Raw genomic sequence first — 17,601 nt, forward strand, 5'->3', positions numbered from 1 at the left:
GTTTTATTAACAACTCACTTTGGCACACAATCACAAGCGGATCATTGGCCCCACCTTTGGTTTTTCTCCGCTTGAATTTTTGAGTACATGAGTCTGCCCAGACATCGTAGGCATCTTGGTAATTTCCCTCCCCGCACTTTGGGTAGGACGCTAGTAACTATAGCTTTCGTTCACTCGGTAGCGCTCAACCTGACCACTGAGCGTTCCAACTACATTTCCCATCATGCCTCTGACCATCACCACGCAAGGTCACGGCAGCCGCATCATTTCTGGGTCGTCCGGGGAAGGCGCACTCCGCTCCCGTCCTCCATGGCGCCAATATTTTGTTGAAATACCGGTTCTCGAGGCTCGTTATTCCCACGAGCCGAGGACCGGAACCACAACAGGTTGAAATGCTGGGTATGATCTTCAATTGAAGTAAGTGCACACGTAGCCTCATGACACATTCGGTGTCAGCACACTCGATCTTAGCCTCCTTAATACTCTCCAGGGGACCCCTTACCCCAGGCTGGCTCGTCCCTCACCATTACTTTTATTCTCTTTTTACAACACTAACAATAGGACTACCCACATTATCGCTCCGGTCCTATGTGAATCGCGCAGCCCTCCCGCAATTGGTGAGTCTGTGTGACGGTATGAAAAGTTTGTGTACACATTGAATGAGTGTGGTCATACATGCATGATGTTAATTTGGTTATTTACTCAGCATGGTGTTTATTTAGCCTTCTTTGTAAAAAACGGTGCAATCATTACTATAGCTTGAGACTGTTTTTAAACTGGTGCGACACTGATGCTGGTAAAGACCTTGCGACTAACACGCAGTTAGTGTTAGAATGCGAGTAAAATCGCCACTCCACTAGATCTGTCACATATAATTAGTATGTCACAGAGCTCTACAGTATGAGTGGCACATTGAGGAGTTCTCTCCTCCACCGGAGGCATGCACGTAAAAGTCAGCATGTAATCACCATACACCTGTAGGGTATGACTAAGATTGAACGTTCCTTAAGTCTTTTTAATGATTGTTGTTTTGGTGTATCTATCCACCTTTATAATTTTTCAGATGGAGACTGGCATTTTACAGATACACATACATCAAACATACAGCGAGGAGTAGCTACTCTGCCCTCGCCTCACAGAAAGTATAGGGAACCCCCCTTTCTGTTAGAGCCCTCACATAGGGGTTGACCTTCTCCCCTGAAGAAAGTCCGGGACCTTCACTGACCACTCTGGACTGAAACATGTCGGCACTAGGGTCTTAGGACCATAATACTCCATTAAGACCCGTTTTTTAGATTTTTTACTGACCCAGATAGACCCAAGAATAAAGGGAAACCTGGGGTCTGCCTGAGGTATTTTATCTTTAACCCCCCCTGTCTTCATCTTTCAAAAGAGCTCCCAACACTGTGGTCGAGCCCACTCCGACTTATAGGGGTAGGGGTGACCCGATGATGAAGCATGACACCACTAGGGTGTGTGAGGGGAACTAAAACAAGAAACGTTCTCTCCTTTACACAAGGTTGTGCTTAGCACAACCTCTCACTAGAGAGGCCCCACCTTTTCTCCCTCTTTTGTTCTCTGTTCATCAACACGAACAACATAGTATCATCCCTGACCATTCTGTTGGTTTATTGGAGTATTTTTTGTGTGAATAATATTTTGAAGGGAGGATATACTCCAAGTAAGATTCCCTCTCTAACCCTTTGGACGCTGGGAGTACCCCCAGCATCTCTTCATGTCAATATAACGTGTTTGAATCCCCAGCACATTCTTCATCACTCTTTGAAAACATGGCATAATTAAGGCTAAGCCAAGAGGCATCTTCACACATCTTTACACTCCCAGTTGTGTTACAAAGGAAATGAATGCTCCAAAATCATCTTGTAACATTACCTGATATGCTCACAGAAGGTGTGTGTGAAGAAGTACAGGATGACAGCAAGACAAAGCTTCTTTTATTTCAGCTTCAGGTACAGCAACATCCTACCCACAGGGCAGCCAGCAGCAACTGACTCTAAGCACTTGGCAACCGGGACCAAGCATTCTTTACATTCTAGAGTCATATGGATAAGATGTTCCACATGGAAGCAGCTGGCTAGCACAGAGCAACACATAGGCAATTACCACACATCTTCCCCCCAATACAAAATTGAAGGTTGTGAGAACAGAAAGTATATTTAATTAAAAACATACTTGAGTAGTTTCTTTGGAGTTTTGCATGTGCGAGTGCTCCTATGCAGAGGAGAAACAACCCTAGAAGAAACAAGTTGATCATCTCGACCGGAGGGAACAAAGGGACATCCAGGAGCAATCCTACTCAAATTCCAAATCATCAAGTTTCACAGCATTAAGAAATAGCTTAGTCACACTACGAGGAGTGGAACATTTTGCACTACCAGACTTCTGGGAAAGCGTACCCTCACACAGTCACCCACACTAACCAAGGTGTGAGAAACCGCATTTCTGGCATCAAAGTTGGCCTTTCTTTTAGGTGACTTGAGATCCTGCAGAGCCTGCCATTGAGCATCTTCATGAATCTCAATGTCAGCACCTTTCCCTCTCATCCAAGTCTGGAACATGTAAGTGTTGGGAATCTTCTTCGCTCATCGCCAGTGTGAATAAGTACAGGGAGACAGGATGACAGCAAGACAAAGCTTCTTTTATTTCAGCTTCAGGTACAGCAGCGTCCTAGCCACAGGGCAGCCAGCAGCAACTGACTCTGAGCACTTGGTAACCGAGACCAAGCACTCTTTACATTCAAGAGTCATATGGATAAGATATTCTACCTGGAAGCAGCTGGCTAGCACAGAGCAACACATAGGCAATTACCACAGTGTGTCCATCAAAGTAGAAATCTGCAGCTCCCCCAGAACTGCAAACACCACTGAGATGTTGAGGAAAGGCATCCTTTCTATCCAGGCATTCCTGTTCAACTTGCACATCTCAACACACATCCTGATTCCTTTGCAACACTCTTGTTACCTTATGCTACAGGTGTAAACCATTTGGAGGCTTCAAACTCGTTAATCACAATCGCTTGCTTCAGTTTGTCTAGTTCTCCTTTGAGTGGTTAAGTCATTGCGAGAAAGTGAATTATTACTTGAGGTTCATGATAGTCCACCACCAGTATTAATGTCACTATTCTTGCTTGGTCCAGTAAACGTTCAAATAATTTAAACCTGAACTCAACCTGTGGCAGCTATGGGACAGAGTAGGCAGATTTAAGAAAATGTTTAAAGCATTTAGAAGTACCAAAGCAATTTTAAAAAATCAAAAAAACAACGCAATAAAAATCCCACTCAAATTTAGAGAAATAAAGAATCTTTTAATGAACAAAATGACTTTAAAACGACAAAAATCCAATAAGGGGAACCAGAGATATGATTTGTAATTTAAAAAAATAAAAATAGCACCAAAAAGTGCAAAGCACCTACTGCACGCAATCAGTCAATCTTGATTGGGACAAGGGTACATTTTGAGGCCAAACGTGATGGAGCGTCGGTTGAATACGAGGACCAGGTTGGTCCAGGTCAGAGAGTTACCTTCAGACTTGAAAATGTTTCAAGATGGTAGCAACCTCACAGGGCTGGGCTGCAGGCTGGATCCAAAGATGGGCTTGTTGACAATAGGCTGATAAAGCACAAGGTTTTAGTGAAACAGCTGATGATGGTGGGAAATGCTTAGAGTTGGAAAAGTTCAGAGTTCCTGCCCAGGAAACCATCGATGTTGATCGGATACTGCTTGGCATCGGGCCCGGAGAAAACATCTACCTTTGGACTTAAACTTTTTTATGGAAGTTGGATTTCTTCATTTGGGCAAGGATGCACCCGGAGAGGGTTTGATGTTGTTGGGTGCCAGTCGGGCCCGTTGAATCAAATTTTCTCAAATGTTCTGCTGCAGAGAAGAACATATTGGGAGTTGTAGCAATGTCAAGCCCACCAGTGCTGCACCCTTGGTAGTTTGGCTGGCAGGTTGATCCTAGTCCCAGTCCCCCAATTGTTCTCCATGCAGAAATTTTGCAGAAAGTTCCTCTATCCCCACTGTTAGTACTAGGCATGTAGAGTGCAGTCTGACAGCAGACAATGGTTCCAGGACTTCAGAAACAGCATTTGGAGGTCAGGACTCATTCCAACAAAAGCTACTGGCAGAGTCCAGGGCAGGTTGAGTAGTAACTGGTCATCGGGGCTCTTTCAGGAAATTGTGCTTCGTGCAGCTTTTGTGTCCCTGTAGCCTAACAGAAGGTTAGCCAACTGACCCTTGTTGTGTAGATGTGTAGTGTGTACACTGTGATGATATGTATTATGGTGGATTCTGGTGAAGGGTGCTGTGATATGGTGTTGTATGGTGCAGCATGGTGTGTTGTTGTGTTGTTGTATGATATAGTGTTGTTTGGGAAGAAGTGAGGAGGTGTGAGACTGATGTTCTGCATAATGTGGTGTTGCATAATAAATTGTGGGTATATGATGGAGTGGGTGATTGGGTGTGGTGATGTATGATGCACCATCATGTAAGTTGTCATGTAGATGTGCTTCCAGTGTAATGTAGGATGGTGGGTGTTGTAAGATATAATCCAGTATGACATGTGCTACTATCTTTTGTGTTTTTTTTGTTAGGTGGTATTGTACATGGAATGTTGTGATGTGGTAAGGATGACGGTAATGTAGTGTGATGATATGGAATTGTTTGAAGTGAGTGTAGAGTTGCTTCATGAGATAGACATTCTTATGAATGGCATGATATTAAATGTTGTACAAAATGATCCAGTATTGTTTTATGATGGGTGATGTGGTATGTCAATGATGTGGTATTAAACACCGTGAGATGGCATTAATATATGGTGTCGTGGTGTATGTTGTACTGTGAGTTGAAGTGTGATGTAGTATGGTATGGTTTGTATGATATGTGGTCTGGTGTGAAGTTTTGACAACAGAGAGAAAAGTGTGCTGTTGTGCAGTGTGATATAGCATAGTGATGTGGAATGGTGGTGTCAGGGTTTGGTCACACAGAATTATCATAATTAACACAACTGCTTAACCATTATGATATTAGGTCCCATTTAGATTGAAAGATTGTGTGGCAAGATACTGGCGCCCACAGATAAGATGAAGTCCCAACAGTTGCTGACATCTCATCAATTGCTGGAGATTTAAAAAATCCCCTTACAGTAACCAAGATGGCTCAATTAAATATGTTAATTGTAAAAAAGCATTAGGTATATTGCCAATTTTCTTTTTTTATGCCCCAAGGAGAAATTATACAAACGTACCCACCGATGAAATAACTGACTTGACTGCACTCCTTTTTAGGTCTCGCCTGACCCTGCGCATGAGCTGGTCTGGCGAGACTTTTAGTAAGGGCTTCAAAAAATGCTACCATGGCCGGCCTAGAGCTTGAGTGCATGTGCGCTGGCGTGCGCTTACGAGCAGAGGCGCCATATGGCTTTCCTCGTCATGCTCATTAAGCGCATCGCTGGCCGCGCTTGATCGCGATCACTTTCGCGGCCGCTTTGATGTTCTCAGTGAGCCGCGTTACTTTGCTTTGCTTTGAAATTGCTTTGCTTTGGTCCATCAAGGCACTACATTTGCTCGCGACAAACATCTTGCAAACCAGCCCAGTGATCACAGACACGCCTCGTGCTGCCCGCGTCTATTTGGCAGCGCGAGACTCTTCCTAAAATAGAGCAGCGGTCGCTGAGCTGTGTTTCCGTCAAGGCTCTCTCTCCCTGCCAATGTCTCCTTTCTCTCCCAGTACCCTCTGTCTCTGGCCCTTCCCCAATGGCTCTCTCTATTCTTCTCTCCCTGTCACCTCTGCAAGCGTCTCCTTTCTTCATGCCCTCCCGTCCTTTGTTGACATTGTCACTCTCTGCTCTCCTCACGCGCCCTCTCTCCTGAAGTGTCAGTAATCATGGCCATTCCTCCCTCCCGTCACTCTCTCCCTCCTTCCCTCGCTCTGTCTGTAACAGCGTCACTGCTTCTCCTGCTCCTGTCTGCCAGTGGCTCCTCCCACTCCCTCACTGTCTGTCTGACACCCTCTCCCATCCTGCCGTCTCCCTCACCCCATCTCCAATCCTGCCATCTCTCTCTCCCATCCTGCTCTCTCTCACCCTCTTTCTTCCACCCTGCCATCTCTCTCACCCTCTCTCTCCCATCCTGCTATCTCTCTCACCCTCTCTCTCCCATCCTGCTATCTCTCACCCTCTTTCTTCCACCCTGCCATCTCTCACCCTCTCTCTCCCATCCTGCTGTCCCTCTCACCCTCTCTCTCTCCCATCCTGCCATCCCTCTCACCCTCTCTCCCAGCTCGTCTGCCAGACTTCCTCTGTCAGACCCCCCGCCTTCACTCACTGCCCTCTTCTCTTTCTCTCTGGCATCTGTCTCCCCCTCTGCTAGCCCGTCTGTCCTTCCTTCCTTTGACAGTAACAGTCTGCTATTCTTTTTCTCTGCTCCCCTCTTTCTCTGTCCTCCTTTGTGCCCTCCCTTTAGTCTCTGTCCTCGTTCTCTCGCGGCTCCTGACGTCCACCATCTATGCCTTTCTCTCCCATCCCATCTACCCCTCTCCGCTCACTCTTTCTCTTATTGTCTCTCTCTCTCTCCATCCTCTCTGCTACCCCTTTCTCCCTCTTTCTATCACATCGACTTTATACTGTTCTCCCTGGCACCCTCTCATTCTATCTAATCTAACCCTTTTGTTTCTTTTGTCTCTCTATTACTAATTATACCTTTCTCAAATTCTCCCTCTCGCTCTAACATCCCATCTACTACCCCACGCTCCTGCTCTCTATGTCACAGTGGGAGAGTACTGTTCTCTCTCCTCGCCTGTCTATTAGCCCTCTCTCTGACACCCAGACGCTGCTACTCCTTCTTTCTCCCTACCTCATTTCCCCTGCGTTCCCTCTCTGCACGTGAAAGAGAGGTGCAGAGAGGGAAATGCGATTCTGCTGCCACGGCGATTTTCACATAATTTTGTATTTGCTGCATTTGCCACGTCATCCATCATCTGCAGATTGTAATAAAAACAGATTTTTATGTTTCAAACGGATGAAAAGTTACAAAAACTATAGCGACTCGGATTCCTGCGCATGCACCGGAATGCTTTTCGCTAGATTTGACTGGCATTTTTAAGTTATTTATTGCTGTATTTGGGTGTTAAATTGTAACTAATAAAGTTCACCCTATTCCCAGACACTATTGCCAGGTGTACAAATATTGAAGTAAAACTATGATAAAATGTGCCGAATTATGCTGCATAATTTGCCTTTTCTTGCTGCATAATTTGTGCAACCCTGCCACATAATTTGGTCCTCTTCCGTCACACAATTGCAGTGGCCCTGGATAAGGTATAAAGCCAATGGTAGGTGCAGTAGGCTTCATGGGTTCACCGAAAAAGTCATGCCAGGTTTCATAAGTTTAAAATACATAAATTAAAGGTGGGCGGGGAAACATGGCGGCTGGAAGCTAACAGCCGTGGACGAGCTCCTCCTGATGCGTGTTACCAGACCTCCCATGGGATCCCCCCTTAACTTTTTTTTTCTAGTTTTTTGATTTCTACTTTCTCATTCATTGATTTTTCCCTTTCCCCCTGTGGTTCTCTGGGTGGACCGTTAAAAGGGAGATACATACATTTTTTTCCTTCTGTCCGGTGTTTTGTGTGCCAGCCTTTGGAGCCGCGAATGGTGCCTGACTCGTGGAGTGGTGTGCCGCCATCGAAGCTCTCGCCGCTGTGGGGCGGGAGTGGAGGCGGCGGCTCCTCTGCATGCAGTTCCGGGTCCTGCATGGTAGAGTCAGCACCTGTGCGTATGCAGGCGGCGAGAGGTCAGGACTGATAGCGGCTGGGAGCTGCGGTGATGTAGATAAGAACCGAGGTGTGTTTCAGGAACCTCAGGAGCCTTACTGGAGCGGGAGTGTGCTGGGCCTGCCAGAGCCGGTGGGGATTGTCTTGGAGGTGTACAGGCGAATCTGAGGAATCCGAGGAAGACGATCTAGTCTATTCAACGGGTGGGCTCCCAAAACTGCATGGAAAATAAGGAAAGTAGTCTCCCGTGCAATGTTCCCCACAGTATTCAACAAAGTCTCAAACCATCGGTGTGTCGGTATACTCTCCATAATAGGATTGCGAAATTCGACACAGGCATCGATTCTTTCACATATACCCACGTGTCACCTCCAGTTGCAGAGGTAAGGGCCACTGCTAGGCAGGGCAAGGGGAAAACCACCACAGAGAATATTTCTCCAGGGAGTGGAAGAGGGAAGGGAAGGGCTAAGAAAGTCCTATCCTCTAATGTTAAAGTAACTCCCTCTTTGAAGACTTTTAATAAAGTCTTATCTACTCCCTTAGATAAGGGATTCAATAAAAAAAACTAGCATGGCATCTTTAAGTGCAACTTTGAGTGCACACACAGCCCATCTGCAGATCTCTCCATCATATCAAGAAGATAACTTGCCCCCACTGCCACCTCTATCTGGGGTAACAAATGGGGTAACGAATGCAACAAGTGCCCCGGCTCAGCGACCGGTAGTCATTCATCCCTCTATTGATATTTCTAATAGGTACCTGGTCTTAGAAAATCAAGGGAACAAAGATAATAGGCTGGAACTTTCTCAAGTACTGGCGACGGCTGATGTAGCGGTGGTATCGCTTCCAGTCTCTAATTCTCCTGGCCCCCCCCCCCGATTTACCAGATTTACCGGATCAACCTAAAAAGGATTCTTCTACTACTGTGGAGGCTGGATCACTTGCGGACATTTTGATGGCTTTAAGGGATGATATAGGGGGAATATTTACTATATCTGAAACCAATCAAGCCGCAGTTCAATCCTCATGTGAGGTATTAGCTAAAAGAGTTGAAGAAGTGTCACAAAGAACTGATGTCCTGGAATTTGAAATCCCAAAAATAAAGTTAGCCTTGTATTGTTCTTCAGTGGAAATGGACAAATTAGTCCATCAAAATAGGGAGCTGAAAGACGATATAGAGCGTCTTGAGAATCATGCCCGAAAAAACAACTTAAAAATTCTAAATATCCCTGAAGATTTGGAGGGGAAAGATCTTAAAAGTTTTGTGATTTCTCTTTTAAAGGACACAATTCTTAAGGACTCTCCGGAACCCAGTCTAGCCCAGGATATTCAGCGAGTCCACCGGGATACTTATAAGAGGAAAATTTTCTTACATACTCCCTAAAGGAAAAAATCTTATCCTTGGCCCTGAGAGCAGGCCTGGTTACATGCAACTCCTTTTCTAGTCCTTTCTCCTTTTCCATCAGGTCTGATATATCTCACATCACTGCAACGAAGCAGTGGGAGCTGGGCAAAAGAATGACAGTTCTAAATTCATTGGGGGTTAAGGTACAACTAAGATTTCCGTCATCCCTTCGAATTATGTGGAATAACCACATGTACAATATGCGACAAATCGAGGAGGTAGACACCCTCATTGATAAGTTCAGGAGTGGGGGTGAGGTATAGATTAGGGGGGGGCTTTGTCTTGAATTAGTAAACACAATAATGGTCATCTCGCTGGGCTCTCTAGAGTGGTTTGGTTTATGATTTGTATAATTGTATTTTCTTTTAGCATCAGTGGGACCTCGCCCAGAGGGCTATGCCCGGAGGACCAGGAGGGGTTTCCCAGGGTAGTAAGGGGAGTTCACTGGGGCAGGGATGGGTTGTGGGTGGGAGGGGGGCACGGGTGCAGGCGAATTGGGAAAAAATCTAAAAAATATCCTCAATCTCAGCCTTGTTTTTGAAATTAAGCCATCCTTAGATCATTTGAATGATATCTTCTTAATGAACAGACTCCTGTGGCCTTAATGAGTAGTAAAATTAAATTCATCTCATGGAATACCAATGGGCTCAGATGCCCACGTAGGCAAAGATTGGTTTTGAAATATCTGGAACAATCTTCTGTCCAGATTTGCCTCCTCCAAGAGACGCATCTGAGCCATCTGAAGTGCAGGACCATCTTTGGTAAATATTGTTGGATTGAGCTTGTTTGATCCTTTGAGCAGGTTGCACATAATAGGGGGGGTGGCAATTATAATTAGATCAGGGGCAAAAGGTAACATCAAATCGGTCTCCTCGGATCAGTCTGGGAGATGGATTATAGCACAGATTGAAATAGGGGGGACTGAATTGACGATAGTGTAATTTTACGGCCCAAATGTCGATGATCCAGCATTTATATGTAGTATGCAGGCTAATTTAACAGAAATCACTATCCCAATAACTATCGGAGGTGATTTTAATGTCCTTCTCAGTCCCCTGCGGGACAGATCTTATCACAGTTATCATGTGGGTGCTCCAAGTATACGCCGAGCAATGGTCAATATGATTCATGATCTTGGGTAGGCTGATGTTTGGAGGGCTAAGAATGGGGACAAAATGTGCTTTACTTTTTTCAGTAAAAAATACGGTCACTCTTCACGGATTGACTATGTTTTAACTGACTAGCTGGGATTGGAGAATGTTGGTGATATTTCTATTCTACCTAGTATCCTTTCCGACCATGCCCCTATCTCTTTTTCTTATATAGGAGGTAGACAAAATCCCAGATCCAGGTGGACTCTGAAAAGGGCAATGCTTTCTGATGCTGATATAATAAGTGCACTTAAAGCTTCCATCATAGACTATTTTGCCCTCAATATTGGTTCCACCTCCCTCGACTTTGTCTGGAATGCTTTTAAAGCACATTTACGTGGGCTGCTTCATAGTTTGTTCTGTTCAAAAAATAGGGAGGAGTCTCTGGAATTCCAGAAGTTAGAAAAGGAGATAGGGAAGTTGGAAGACGAGAGGCTAAGTAGTCCACAGTTATCTATTGTTAGATTGGCACAAGTCAATAATGATCTTGATCGCCTCCTTTAGGAATATAGGGGAAAATTGGTGTTAAAAGTAAAAGCCCATTGGTCTGTTCATAACATGCAGCATTTCGAATATAGTGAAAAGGCCGGGGCTCTTTTGGCTTGGAAGGCATGGGCAGATCGAGCCAAGAACAATATAAATGAATTATTCATTGATGAGAGTGGAGCAACTTCATGTGAACAGGAAGATATGCAAAGATGTCTCCTCTCTTTGTTCTCAGACCTCCATAGAGAAGAGATTACTCCCAGCCCAGAGAACATCCAAAACTGGCTGAGACTTAAAGAATTACCAGTTTTAACTGTGAGTAGTCGAGCCTCTTTAGATGCCCCCATTACTGAGGGTGAAATAAAAATACATATTAATAAGACTAAGAATAACAAGGCCGCTGGGACTGATGCTCTCCCAGGTGAGGTTTATAAAATCCTCCAGGATGAATTGGCCCTTAGGCTGTGTGAACTATTTAACTATGTCTACCGTTCAGAAGGTAGAGTTCCAAATTCTTGGAAGGAGGCTATGATCGTCCTTATTTTAAAGACAGGAAAAGATCCTCTTAAAGCCGATTCTTACAGGCCAATCTCCCTGCTTAATGCTGATTACATGATCTTTATGAGCATTTTGGGAGGGAGATTGGTCAAGTTAGTCCCGCAGCCGGTAAACATGGACCAAAAGGGCTTTATTCCTGGGAGGTATATTCAGGAACAGACCCTACGGTTGATTGGTAGTATTGATCTCGCTTTTGCGCGGTCGGTGCCCTTGGCTGTGGCAGCATTTGACGCAGCTAAGGCATTCAACCGTGTCTGTTGGGCCTTCTTGTGGGAAATCTTAACGATAATGGGATTTGGTCCAATTTTTATACAGACATTGATTAATTGTTATCAGGGCGCCTCAGCAGTGATTTTGTTAAATGGTATCTTAACACCAAGTTTCAATATTGCGAGGGGAACGAGGCAGGGCTGTCCCATCTCGCCCTTACTTTTTGATTTATATATAGAGCCTCTCGCCCAAGCAATAAGATTGGATGAATCGATTGCTCCTTTTAGTGTCCATCTCTAAGCAGCAATTTAGCCCTCTATGCGGACGATTTGCTGCTTTATACTGACAATCCTGCCGATGTGCTCCCTAGAGTGGAAGCTCTTTTGGAAGAATTTGGCTCATACTCGGGATAACTTGCAAACTCCTCCAAGACAGAGGTAATGTGTTGGAATGTCGACAATTGGGTTGGTAAAATAAGTAAGGAATTTAGATACCTTGGGATAATCATAGTCAACAACTTAGATGACATCCCTAAGATCAATCAAAAGAAGGTGTCTAAAGAGATCGATCGCCTTTTTGCAAGATGGAAGAATTTGTCTCTTACAATTTATGGCAGGGTCAATTTGGTAAAAATGGTAATCCTGCCAAAATTGACCTACTAATTTGGGACATCCCCCTAGATTGGCCATTTAGAGATATAAATAGGATCCAAAGTAAAATAGGCAGTTTTATCTGGTCTAATAAAACTGCAAGGCTCTCATGGAAGAAATTCAGGCGTAAGCTCCTGAAAGGGGGCCTTGCACTTCCTGATATACTTTGGTATTCTTTTGCTTTTCAGTTTAAAAATATTCGGACACTACTTGGTACAGTAGGGGGATCTAACTGGGGGAAGATACTAAATTAAATGGTTATTTTCGAGGGTGGTGGAGGTTTTTTTTATATTAAATTTGGGGTGCCCAGCGTCTTCAAAAAGGTTCGCCTCAAAGTCTTAAAAGCAGCTTTAAATGTATGGTATAGGGTTAGGAAAAAATGGGGGATTGGTTATTATTCTGATTTTGCTCCCATCTGGGATTCTCCTGGGTTACCTGCCTGTCTAGAGGATAGCCTCGCATTGCCCATCAAGAAAGCCGGTATTTTGATTTGGTCCAATCTTATATCCCCAGATAGAATTCACCCTTGGGAGGTATTAAGGTCAAAAATAGGAAATTCTTTCTCAAGATTTAAATACTTACAACTGGCTTCTTGGTTTATAGCTGAGAGACTCTATCGGTGGAAACTGGGAAATTGAGCTTCGGTGTCAGAACGCAAATCTCATAAAGGAGGTTGGGTTTTGTTATCAGAAGCTGCAGGATGCCGATGATATAGATCTTTCCCCACAGCATGTAGCTTGGAATATGTCATCTTTGGAGGTTACTGCTATAGATTTGTATGAACCTTCTCTCCAGATTATATATAAGTCGGTTAAACCAGCCTCATTAAAAAAGAGCAACTTCTACGTAATCAACAGGTTGTATTATACCCCCATGAAAATAGCCAGATTTGCCCCCCTCTCCTCTTCAAAATGCCCAAGATGCGATTTTTCCCCGGCTGACGACCTACATATATTTTTTGAATGCGGTATTTTAAAGGGGTTTTGGCAGAATGTGGAATGCGCTCTTGTTGCAATTCTTAAAGTTAAGTTCAATTTGAATTTATCCATTGTGATATTCGGCATCGATAACAATCTGATTACTTTAATGTCAGCAACACAAAAAGGCTTGCTTCTGTATTTGATTCTTATTGCTCGGAGGGAAATATGCAAGCTATGGAAGGATACACAGCCCCCGCTCTATGAGAACTGGCTGGAGGCCTCACTGGGTATGGCCCGTTTGGACCTTGGACATTTGATTGATAATGGATGTAACATCTGGCCGCAGCTCTTAGAATGGGGCAAAGAAATGAGACTGATTTAATGTGCCTAAGTCCAATGGTTACACCAAATTTCATACAAAGAAGCTGGCCCGGCTAGGCCTACAGCCAATGCAATAGCAGAAGCCTGGGGTGCCTACGATGGAAGGATGGTTTCTTGCATATATTTGCAGCCGCTTTATGGTGAGATGAGGACAAAAAAAATTAAATAAATAAACAAACAATGGGGGCAACTAAAAATATGTGCACTGGCTGCAGAATTGGATGAGTTGGGCAAGAACAGCCACAATCCAATGTAATGGAGCGCTTCAACAGACAATATTTCATTTCGCTGTTGCAATACCAATTTGTACACTAATGTACACCAGTGAACTATGGCAGAAGCCAGAAGGACAATGTCAGGCTCTCCACTTACGAAGTGGACCAGAGGAACCAACACATTTGTATTGTTTTTATTTATTACAATTTTGATATGCTAGACAGCAGCCACACTTTTCTACAACATAACTTTAACACATTGGCATTGCCAATAGCTCTTGCTAAACACTTAAATGGTCCCAAAGGCGAGACCTATTGGCTATGCCAATGCTTGTTTAAGTATCGCCTAAGTGCATGCACTGGCTGTTGCAAAACATATTGTTATATTACAGTGGTCTTAGAGCATACCCAGTGTTTACCATTGATTGGCTTCATTGTCACTCCCATTTGCTTTCTTCTTATTTGTTAGCTATGTGTGCTTTCCTGCTGCATCTTGTTTTTGTCACACCCCCAGAGCATGGACACATTACTATGTCTTTCCACTTCTTGCTTTTTCAGGGGCTACTTTTTTCTTTTTATTTAAGGGCTCTATGGGAATGAATGTGTCTTTCAGTTATCTCGCTCTTGTGCATCTCTATCTCTCCCCTGTGTTGCCTTCTTGTCCATGTGCTTTCTCCCAGCAAGCTCCACGTTGCTCTCTTTCACCTGTTTACTCTCCCCACCCGTGCTTATGTGTGGCTTTCGCCCCATATCCCCCGTTTTGCTTTCACCACCTACTTGCACCCCTGTGGTGCTTCCTCCCACTCATGCTTCTTCCCCATTCCCTTTAAAAGATGCCCTTGCTTGACCTCCAGTCTTTATCGCCTGTGTTACTGCCGCCCCCTCCTGTGACTCCCTGTTGCTTCTACTCAGCCATGTTTGCACCCCCACTGGTTTTAAAAACCAAAGCTTCACCTGTACCCCATGTTGCTTTCACCCATGATCCACTGTATTGCTCCCACCCCCACACTCGCCTCCCCGCCGCCGTTGCTTTCCCTCCTCTGTTGCTTCCTTCCACCTGCTTTAAAAAAATGCTTTTGCATGTTTTTTTCTTTTTAGTTACTGATCCAAATCGAATCCAGAATTAGAAAGAAAAGAAAAAGCAGCCACATCATTTTGTAGGTGTACATACGTGGTGCATGGCCCTACTCAAAGATACTAAAAGATGCTGCAGTATATTTGAAAGGCTGTTTATTGAAATTCTTTAGCCATGCATCAAAGTTGCCGTGCCGCAATCATAAAGCCATTCCCAAAGCCAAGTGCAAGGTGCAAAGTGCAAGATGTAGACCCTTCAGTCACCAGGGCCATTTCCAAAAACATACAAACGAGGATTCTGCAGCTTGCTTGGATTCCACCTTGCACAGCCAGTGTACATTTTTGTTTCTTTTGATGATATTTAAAAAACTTCTGTTTGGAATATATTCAAAACATGATTTATTCTTGAATATTTCTTTCATCTATATTGATTATTAAAACAATCATTGACTTTGTATATTTCTTTCTTATATTTCCGTTAAATATGTATATCATCTATTATTATTCCAATGCATTGTGAGCCACGTACAGTTTAAATTCAGGAAAAATATGAATCTCTTCTCTGTTATGAAGTGTCACACGAGGTGAGATCTGCAGGACCATAGGGGCTCAAAGACAAGTTGAAGTGGACATTTCGGAAGGATAGCTATAAAAGTGATGTCTTGTTTCATACTGCTTTGTCAGGACACAAGATGGTGGTGAGAGAAATAAGTCTCTTCTGAGAACTGCTTAGACATATCAAGACAGTAGGCTGTAGGTACCACGGGGGAGAAGAGATCAGCGAATAGCAATTGGACAATCTGGTGCGTACTTAACATAGACAAGAAGAAAATCTAAGAATAATGGTAAAGATAGGAATTTGCACTTTCCTTCTAAGATTTATGTTGAGAGAGGTCTGTCTTTTGAGATAGAACTACATATTGGCTTTGAGAAAGAATACTTCTAAAAGTGACAGAGAAAGAAACGATTTTGCATTAAGGGCCTTATTACATGTTTGGCAGTCTTGTGTAGTGCCGTATCGTTGGTGGTGGTGTGAGCATGGTGAGCTCGGTGGTACAAGCGCTGTATTATGAGTTGGGTGGATCAGCCTTGCGAAGACTACAGCTGGACCGCCGAGACCACCAGCAGACAGTTGACCACTGGGTTCACGTTCGTGGAAAGGCAGCCACCACAGGGGAGCTGCAGAGCGCATTATGAGTTGCCTGTTCCATGAGCAAACCATGGCAGTCCGACCGCCAGCTTCAAGGTGGTGGTGACAAAGGATTTGGGGTACATACTCAATCCTTTCTTCTTCTTCCAGGCAGATTACAATGGGGAACCCTTTCTCCAGGTCCTCCCTTCACGGGAGGATCTTCACCCTGAGGATCATGACCCTGTGTGCGGTGATCTATAGGTGAGCTATTTTTGTACGATATACCCATTGCCAGAACTGCCCACATATTGGGCGTATATGGTAATGTCCCACATATATCATGCCTATGTGTGCATCTCACACATGTGCCGTCGCATTGCACACACAGGCACTGATATATTTGGTAACATGTACTCACCACCGTTGCAAGATCCCTGCCTCGACACTGCCGGTCCCGTGGTCAAATTGTATTATTGCGGTCTTTGGACCGCCAGTGCATTGGCCTGCTGGCAGATGCAGTCCTATGGCAGTTGGACCACCAAACTCGTAATAAGGCCCTAAGTATCTCAGAAAACAGAATAAGCTTGCACAGACAGTGTTTGTGATTTCCTTACATTGTTAGTTACAGAGACGTTACTGGATTCACTCTGTATTCGACTATCCAAATCTCTTGTAATTGCCAGAAAAAAATCTGAAACTCTCTAATTACTTTTACACCTGAACTAAAACTTTTTGATGAACTACTTATGATCCTGGCAATTCCATTTTATCTTTTAATATTCCCAGAGTATCTTTCTTGTTCCCTCTCTTCTTTCTTTCCTCTCTTATCAGCCCTTTTCATCTTTCCCACCTTTCCATTACTCTTCTGTTCATAACTTTCTCCTGTTTCCTCTTTTCTATTAGTTCAGTACACTCTTCTTACCACCTCACATTCTTTTCTTGCTTCTTCATCTCCTTAGCACTATTCCACTTCTTGACTTGCACACTCAGATTTCAACCCCTTCTTTATTCCTTTGCCTTCTCTATTTTAAGTCTAAGTCTCTTGGTTTCAACGTTTCCACTTTATTTCCTATTGCATTCTTTGTGTTGTGAGGTCCATCGGTTTTCATGTATACCCTCTCACACTCCCAAGTTGAGTGAGCTTTATAAAATTGTATAATTAAAATAAAATGAAGAGCAAACAAGAGAAATCCCCTAAAATTAGTAGGTTGCACCTGACGTACTGGAAAGAAATAAAGTAATAGTGGCAAGGAATGCAGCTGGAGTTTGGGCAAAAATTGAGAAAGGCTGCTATGTCTGTAGCAACCAGAAGAGATGACCTGACAAGTGTTTAGTTTGTAGTCAACTGGGTAGTAATTTGGGGAATGGTGGAGCAGGATGAGTTGCTGTCACAGTATACATAAAGGGGCGTAGCTTCAAGGTTGTGTTTGCGGTGTTACATCCCTCCAATAAATCTCTTCTGTAGTAAACAGTTGGGTAGAATTGCTCTGAGTCGCGTATAGTGAGGTCTGGTATCTATTTGATTTCAGTTGGATTTTGAAATAAACGCACAGACGAATGCATACTCTCTCTCTCTCTCTCTCTCTCTCTCTCTCTCTCTCTCTCTCTCTCTCTGTCCCCCCTTTCAT

General features: G+C 44.0%; 1 long non-coding RNA gene across 3 annotated transcripts in view; it reads left to right on the forward strand.

The window, feature by feature from the left end:
- Positions 1-276: 276 nt before the first annotated feature.
- Positions 277-17,601, forward strand: part of LOC146862256 (uncharacterized) — a 90,395-nt gene continuing 73,070 nt past the window's right edge. Inside the window, exons 1-2 of one of the 3 annotated variants that reach the window (XR_014978401.1) lie at positions 277-417; positions 562-617. This is a non-coding gene — a long non-coding RNA (uncharacterized LOC146862256). The remainder of the gene's footprint in view (positions 418-561; positions 618-17,601) is intronic. The other 2 variants (XR_014978400.1, XR_014978402.1) reach the window with 2 other exon arrangements.

This window comes from Triturus cristatus, chromosome 2_2, assembly GCF_964204655.1.
Source record: "Triturus cristatus chromosome 2_2, aTriCri1.1, whole genome shotgun sequence".
NCBI classification, from domain to species: Eukaryota; Metazoa; Chordata; class Amphibia; order Caudata; family Salamandridae; genus Triturus; species Triturus cristatus.